This window comes from Ochlerotatus camptorhynchus, unplaced genomic scaffold (assembly GCF_037179485.1).
Source record: "Ochlerotatus camptorhynchus isolate MF236.1 unplaced genomic scaffold, CSIRO-AGI_Acam_v1.1 ptg000738l, whole genome shotgun sequence".
NCBI lineage: Eukaryota > Metazoa > Arthropoda > Insecta > Diptera > Culicidae > Ochlerotatus > Ochlerotatus camptorhynchus.
In genome coordinates, this window is record NW_027041209.1 from 142,109 (window position 1) to 149,108 (window position 7,000).

Here is a 7,000-nt window from a genome sequence, read left to right on the forward strand (position 1 = left end):
TGAAATTTATAGAAACATTGTTTTTCTCACCTAATGACCCGTTGAAAAATTGATAAAAAATTTCCCCCATATAAATGTGGGCAAGTCTTAAGTAACAGTTGCTAAACCCAGATATAATATATTTTAAATGTACCTACCTAGCAACATATTTGGTTTTATCATGATCTTTAAGTCCATTCATGGCCTTATTATTCTTTGAAATCACTTCAAGTAAACATAAGCATCAATAATAAATTTTATATACCCAGCAATAAATATACCCGGAAACCGCAGATCAGATTAACTGATTTACAAGTATTAGACTTCTCTGTTTAGCCTATTAGTGAAAAAATGATTGTATATGTACATAGCTTCTTGAACTTCTACTAAGAGACGCCTATTTTGCACTTCGTGTATGTACATTAGACTGGTGTAAAATTTGAAATTTTCGCTCCACAATCCTCAAATAGTTCCTCTAGACTTTTGCATATTGCACTGTTAAAAAGTTCTATAGCTATTCTAATGTGACATTTTCTTAGCTACAACTTTGCAGCAGATCGTTTTTTCAGCCAATCGTGAATTTAAATAGTTACTAATTGTTTAATAGATTGATAATCTTATGGCATTATCAAGCAGCTGTTTTGTGGGCAACACTGTATTCGGCAGTGTGACATAGTAGCTATGATTGTTGTGCTCTATTCTCCGCGCCAGAAACCCCAATGGTGCCTGCTGAACAGTTGATTGAGCATAAATTTGTTTGTTACATTTTAGCGAAAAATTGTCAAAGAAAAGTTTCATAGTTAAAATTTTGCATCAGCGGCGCCGGTGGTTTAGTGATAAACATGATTACGTCTCACCCCAAAAAGCCTGGGTTCAATCCCAGTCGGCGCCGCCGGGATTTTCTGAGGCATAACATCTCTGATCACGCGTTCCTTCGTAAGGGAAGTAAAGCCGTTGGTCCCCAGTTCATGAGCTGATGGGTTGATAGGTAGGGTCCAGGTGTCGGAGCTGTCTCCCTGGCGTCGGTAGCATTGGTGCTCAGCACGGAAAACGTGATCGGCGGAAAAACAAATCAAGACATATATATTAAAAAATGCATTAGCCTAAGGGGCTGTTTATTAACTACGTAGACAGTTTAGGTTCGTAATAATCCACGCCCCATACAAATTTTACAAATTGTGCATGGAGGGGAGGGGGCGCAATAATCCCATAAAGCTGTCTACGCAGTTAATGAACAGCCCCTAATGGACACACACATTTAAACGACAATCGTCAGAGATGTCTATTCAACAGCATAACGATTACCTCCAAACATTAGACTTATCAAGTGCTGTCAAGCAAGTTTTCTTATCCTATAACCGCATATAACGGAAGTGCTTAGAAGTCAGATAACTTTTGTTGCTTGAAAGTTTTCTGTAATTCCGATTTGATGCCGTAATCTGTTCAAGCTAGTGTATTTTTTGTATGTTTATTATAAAAACAAAACAGAGGACTGCAGAAAATCTCTATCGCTGAAAGAAGGCAACGATTAAAAAAAGATCTAGAATGTTCAAGTTATTCCGCGTTTTCTTATAAATGTGTCGTTGAAACGAATTTAGTTCTTAGCAAAAGTGATGTTTTAAGTACATTTACATCAGGAACAAATATGAACTTACATGGATTAGCATCAGTGGCGCTGTGAGGCATAACATCTCTGATCACGCCTTCCTTCGGAAGGGAAGTTAAGCCGTTGGTCCACGGTTCATGAGTTGATGGGTCGATAGGTAGAGTCCAGATATGAGAGCTGCCTCCCTGGCGTCGGTAGCATTGGTGCTCAGAACGGAAAACAAGATCGAAGGAAAACAAAATCAAGGAAAAAAATGGATTAGCATCCAAAACTTGAAATACATAGATTGGTAAAAAAAACTTTTTCAATAATTATTATTTGCTTTCAAAATAACTCGGAAGCAATACGCTAATTTTGACGTCTTCAAATGAGTTGTTAATTTTTATGAGATAAAAAACTTTGTCAAATACACCTCCAGAATGTCAGAGGAGTTACATATTAATTTTGTCGTGCTAGATTGCATTCCTGACTCTTAGCACATAATTGCTCCCGGGAGACCAATCTAAATGCATCATGCATATTATTCTTCACAGCCATATCATTCATAAATTATGTTTGGGGCTTGTTTATAAACTACGTAGGCCGATTATGAGAGGTTTAAGATCCCCCTCCCTCAGTGTAGTCAATCATCCATACACATTATTGGAAATTAGTTAGTAGTTCATAAATAACCCTTACTTTTTTCTCTGAATGCGGACTTAAGCAGTTTTGTAGAAATTGAAATAAGTACGAAGGGTTACATCTGACCTAAAATAAATTCAGATAATTCGGATAAATCCAGGTTTTTTAATCAATTTTTGGAACGTGGCTATATCAACACAGCACTAATTTAATGTTGTACCCTGTTGAACCTTCCCTTCAAAAAACACATTCATTACCATTTCTGAAGCCCATGTTCTGAGCATTGTTTTAATATAGCATTTTTTTTTTTAATAATTGTTTTATTTAAACCTAACGTTTGCCACATAACTTATTGCGTGTTAACAATTCGGTGCTTAATTTGGATGTATATGCAATGTGAAATACAATAGACAGGAATGGATTGTTCTTTTTTTTATTTTATTTTAATTGGTTATGCTTCGCACATTGATACCACACTAAACTGATTATCAATATTGAAGTAAATAAGAGCAAGGTCTTTTCCATTGTGATGCATTTTTCCGTTGGTTACGCACACTTTTGAGGCCATTGTTCACATACAATTTTGAGGCCATTGTTCACATATACTTCCGAATTGCAAAATTTCCAAGTAATCATCGTTGTACCTGTTGTAGCCTTATTATTAATTTTGTGAAAATCAATCATGTCTCGAACCTTTTGTTACTCCTGTGTCCATTACATTATAGGATTAACTTACGATAACATATTTTAGCATTATTTAACTAACAAGTAACTCAAATGAGATTTAACTTGCGTAGTCAATCGTTCGGTTTAGATTTGTATTACAAACAAGTAATTTCAAAAGCCAAAAGTTAGCTAATCTTAATTTATATGCGATAATAAAAGCATAACTTTGGCACTTTCCACAAATCGTTTCATTGAACAAGCCGAAAGCCATTATTTTCGGCCTTTTTATCGAATGTTATTCTTTTGATGGCGTGATAAAACAAATTCTACTTTACAACTTTGCACTGGCAAGGGCCAATTGTAAAAAGAAGGTCAGGTTGGGAAAGTAATCATCTTCCTTTCTGACGTTTTCGCGGCTTTTCTTTATTTTCGGCCGAGAACCGAACAAGCTAATTTATTTGATGTACGGTTGATTTGTTTGCGACGAAAATCGAATCGACATAAAATGGAACGGGACTGGAACAATGAGCTGTGACGGAGGAAAGTTTTTTCCACAAAAATCGATAGAATTCGGAAAAGAAAAGTGAAAAGGGATGGTCTTTTCGTAGGTGCTAGGAATTGTTTTAAGTTTTGCGTTTGAAACTTTGTCATTCGACACACGAAGGTAACAAAAATCACACGTCTTGGTGCTCGTTGTTTACTGTGGATATGCTAACCATCAAGAACACCCTCATCAACACGAGAACTTTTATTCTGGACAGGTGTGACATATTTTTGTGAACAAACCAGGATGAAATTTTTGTTGTTGGTCTGGAATTTTAGTGTTTGAAATGATAGAAATCGGTACGTGTGCCACTGGTTCTATAATTAGCCTTATCTTGAACCTCATAGATTTTCCATTCTGTACCAAATATATTTCGTTACAAACCAATGGAAGGAGACCAAATAAAAAATAAGTGTTTTTTTCCTTAAGATTCTTTTCTATTTCGAGCTTCCTGAACACTTTTGTGTTTTTAATCCAAAGGTAAAAAACCCCTATTGATCAAGTTTTGTTGAATTGCAACCCACTTTGAGTAACTTCATAAACTCGCAACCCACCACAATTAAAGTTAGATAAAGGTCAAAATAACCTAAAACGCTTTTAAAACATAATTATTAATTGATAATTAAAATCATTTAACACTTGAAATAGTTAAGCAAACACAGAAGGGTCTTAATAACGATGAAAAAAAACTAAAATAGCTTAAAATTTCTAGAGCGCCAAAATAACCTTAAAACCACCAAAATGATACGAAAATATAATTAAAACGCTGAAATTGTCTTAAATCGCCAAGACGTCCTAAAAGTCCCAAAATAACCAAAAATTCTCAAAATTGTCAAAACGCAAAAAAAATATTGGCTTAGAGTCTTGAATATCCCGACATTTAAATTACAAAGAGCCCTACATTGCAGGTCAGAAAGGTACCAAATCGCAGTATTAAATTATAGGTCTTCAGGGATGAATTATACACACAAAAAATACCGTTCCAAAATACGTGAACAAAAATTCACTATAAGCTGAATTACTAGTTTTTTAATGACTTAGTTCCCATAAACGTGATCGAGTAAATCGAATTTTCATGAATTTAATCTCAAATCCGTGAACATAGATCATGGCTGTTCAGCGCGACTAGCGATTTTGTAATACTTAGTGTTACAACATAAAATCATGATTTCGTATACCATGAACCCAAAATTGTGATTTTCGTTCCAGCAATCGTGAACTCGGATCAAGGCGGATAATTCCAGGTGGCCTGGAAATCACGGTCCGCTGGTTTTGGTGAGTTATTTGCCGTTAATGTTTATGAAAAATTCACTATTTTGCCATAAAAAGTACAAAAAATTTTTTCGGACAGATTTGGACCTGTTTCATACAACCTGAAGGTGTTTGCTGGTCACAAATGCATTACAAAATTGATATTCTACGCAAGTGATATGCATTTCGCGAATAAACACGCGTAGGATTGTTTATAGCAGAACTTGCCATATTTATTTACTGTCGCCAACTGCTGGACTGGACTGCTATCAAATTGGGGTATGGGTAAAACCTGAATTTTTCGGTTGTTCCAGCCAAGTCTTCTGTCGTTTTCAGTTTTCTTCCACTTCCATGCTGTTCAATCCAATCAAAACATTGAAAATCTTGCATGGATGCAATATTGATGCATAAAATCAATTAAATTAAAGATTATTACGAAAATATCGTGCTGGTCGCAGTAGAAAGCGAATCAAGTCGATCGACAAATGGATATAGGACCTATTCAAAAATGAATCAAGATTTGCATTATGCATGATCTCAAAATATTTGTAGGTATTAGCGAATCAAAATTGTCTTTATCATGACAAAATTACATACGACATTCGAGCCATATAATAATGGGTGATCAGTAACGGCAAGCAACAAAGATAAAATGAAATATCACAAATTTCCCCATTCATGTAGAGTAACTGATGATGGTTGGACCTATTTAGGCCGGTTTCACACGACGTCAATATTCATGTCGTATTTTTTTATGATTTCAACATATAATTATGAAAAATGCGTGATTAGCGGAATGATCTACCTTTCTTGTTTCTAATAATAACATAAAAAGTTAAATATTATGAACAAATGATTTTATAAAACGTTTTTATTCAGCAAAGAATTATGATGTTGGTTGGACCTATACTGATCTTGGTTGGACCTATAAAATGATGATGGTTGGACCTATTTTTGTAAATGCTAGTTTAGCCCATATTTGTTCAAAAACTTTGTTTGGAGCTTATTGGTATCATGAAAAAACTCTTTTTATGCAGTTTTTATGAATTTGCTATTTAAAAAATCAAGAAATTTGAGTTTAACTTCGTTTTTAAAAAAGTTCACTTTCCACGCATTAGCTATTCATCAGGGCTCATTTTCTCGGGAATCATTGACCCGATTTGGAAATTTTTTAACGTCAAACTATAGGTATTGTGGTCCCATTGTAAGCTATTGAATATTTTTGGAATCGGTCAACTGGTTCCAGAGATATGGCCGGAACAAGTTCCAGGCTATATGGAACATGGACCTAATTTTGACATGGAAGGAATAAAACCTATCATGCGACACTTCACATTACTTACAAATTATATAACAAGATCAATAACAAAATTGAGTGCCTTGGACCACATTGGCCACTTCCGGGCATATTCTGGGTGCCCCCGGGGAGTTTAGGGGCTTAAAATGACAGAATATCAGAACTTAACTCCGGTTTTATAGTTCTTTTTCTCCTAGGAGTTTTTTATTTTTCGGAAATAAGTTTCAGTTAACAATTTTTAGTTTGTTAACATTTTATTTCAAGTTAATTCACACACAGAAGGTGTATGAGAAGTGCTTAATGTAAATTCATATTAACAGATTCTTTCGGCGCTTCCGTGGTAGTTCGGAAATCGGTGGTTACCCTTTCAACCAAACTGACGCTGGAATTCCTCCTTTAAATTTACGCCCAACGAAAGGTCTTTAGCAGCTTCCAAGATCTTTTTGGCCGTCTTGGGACTGCCAGGAGCAGCGCACATACAAACCCAATCCGCTAGCTGGTTCTCCAAATCAACACGCAACACTATTTCCATTCCATATTTCCGTGGCTTCCCTTAATTTTTGCGTCGTTTTTGGAATATTGTACCTTTTCTGTGCCTGATACGCGGTAAGTGATTTATTTCTTACTAAAAGAAAAGCCTCTTGAAGATTTTCGACCGTATAACTCTTTTCTTTAGCCATTTTTTCAATCGAAGAAACTAATCACTCGGAAAAAACGAAATCGAATTTCAAATCAGCTGCGCATGAAGGATGTAGACAAACCGAAGCGCACCTAGCGGCCGTCTTAGGAAACACATAGGTCCAACCATCATCATGCGTAGGTCCAACCATGATCATATTTATCTATTCGAATTTCGTCAATTATTCAAACATTTTAGTGAAACCAATGGATAAATGGCGTACTAACGTGTTGTTTACACCTTAAACCAGTATTTTACTGCATAAAAATAAAAATAAATGTGAAGAATATTCCCTTTTTGTATGTTTGAAAGTAAGGCATGATGACGAGCTAATGCGTGAAAACTGAACTACTGTTT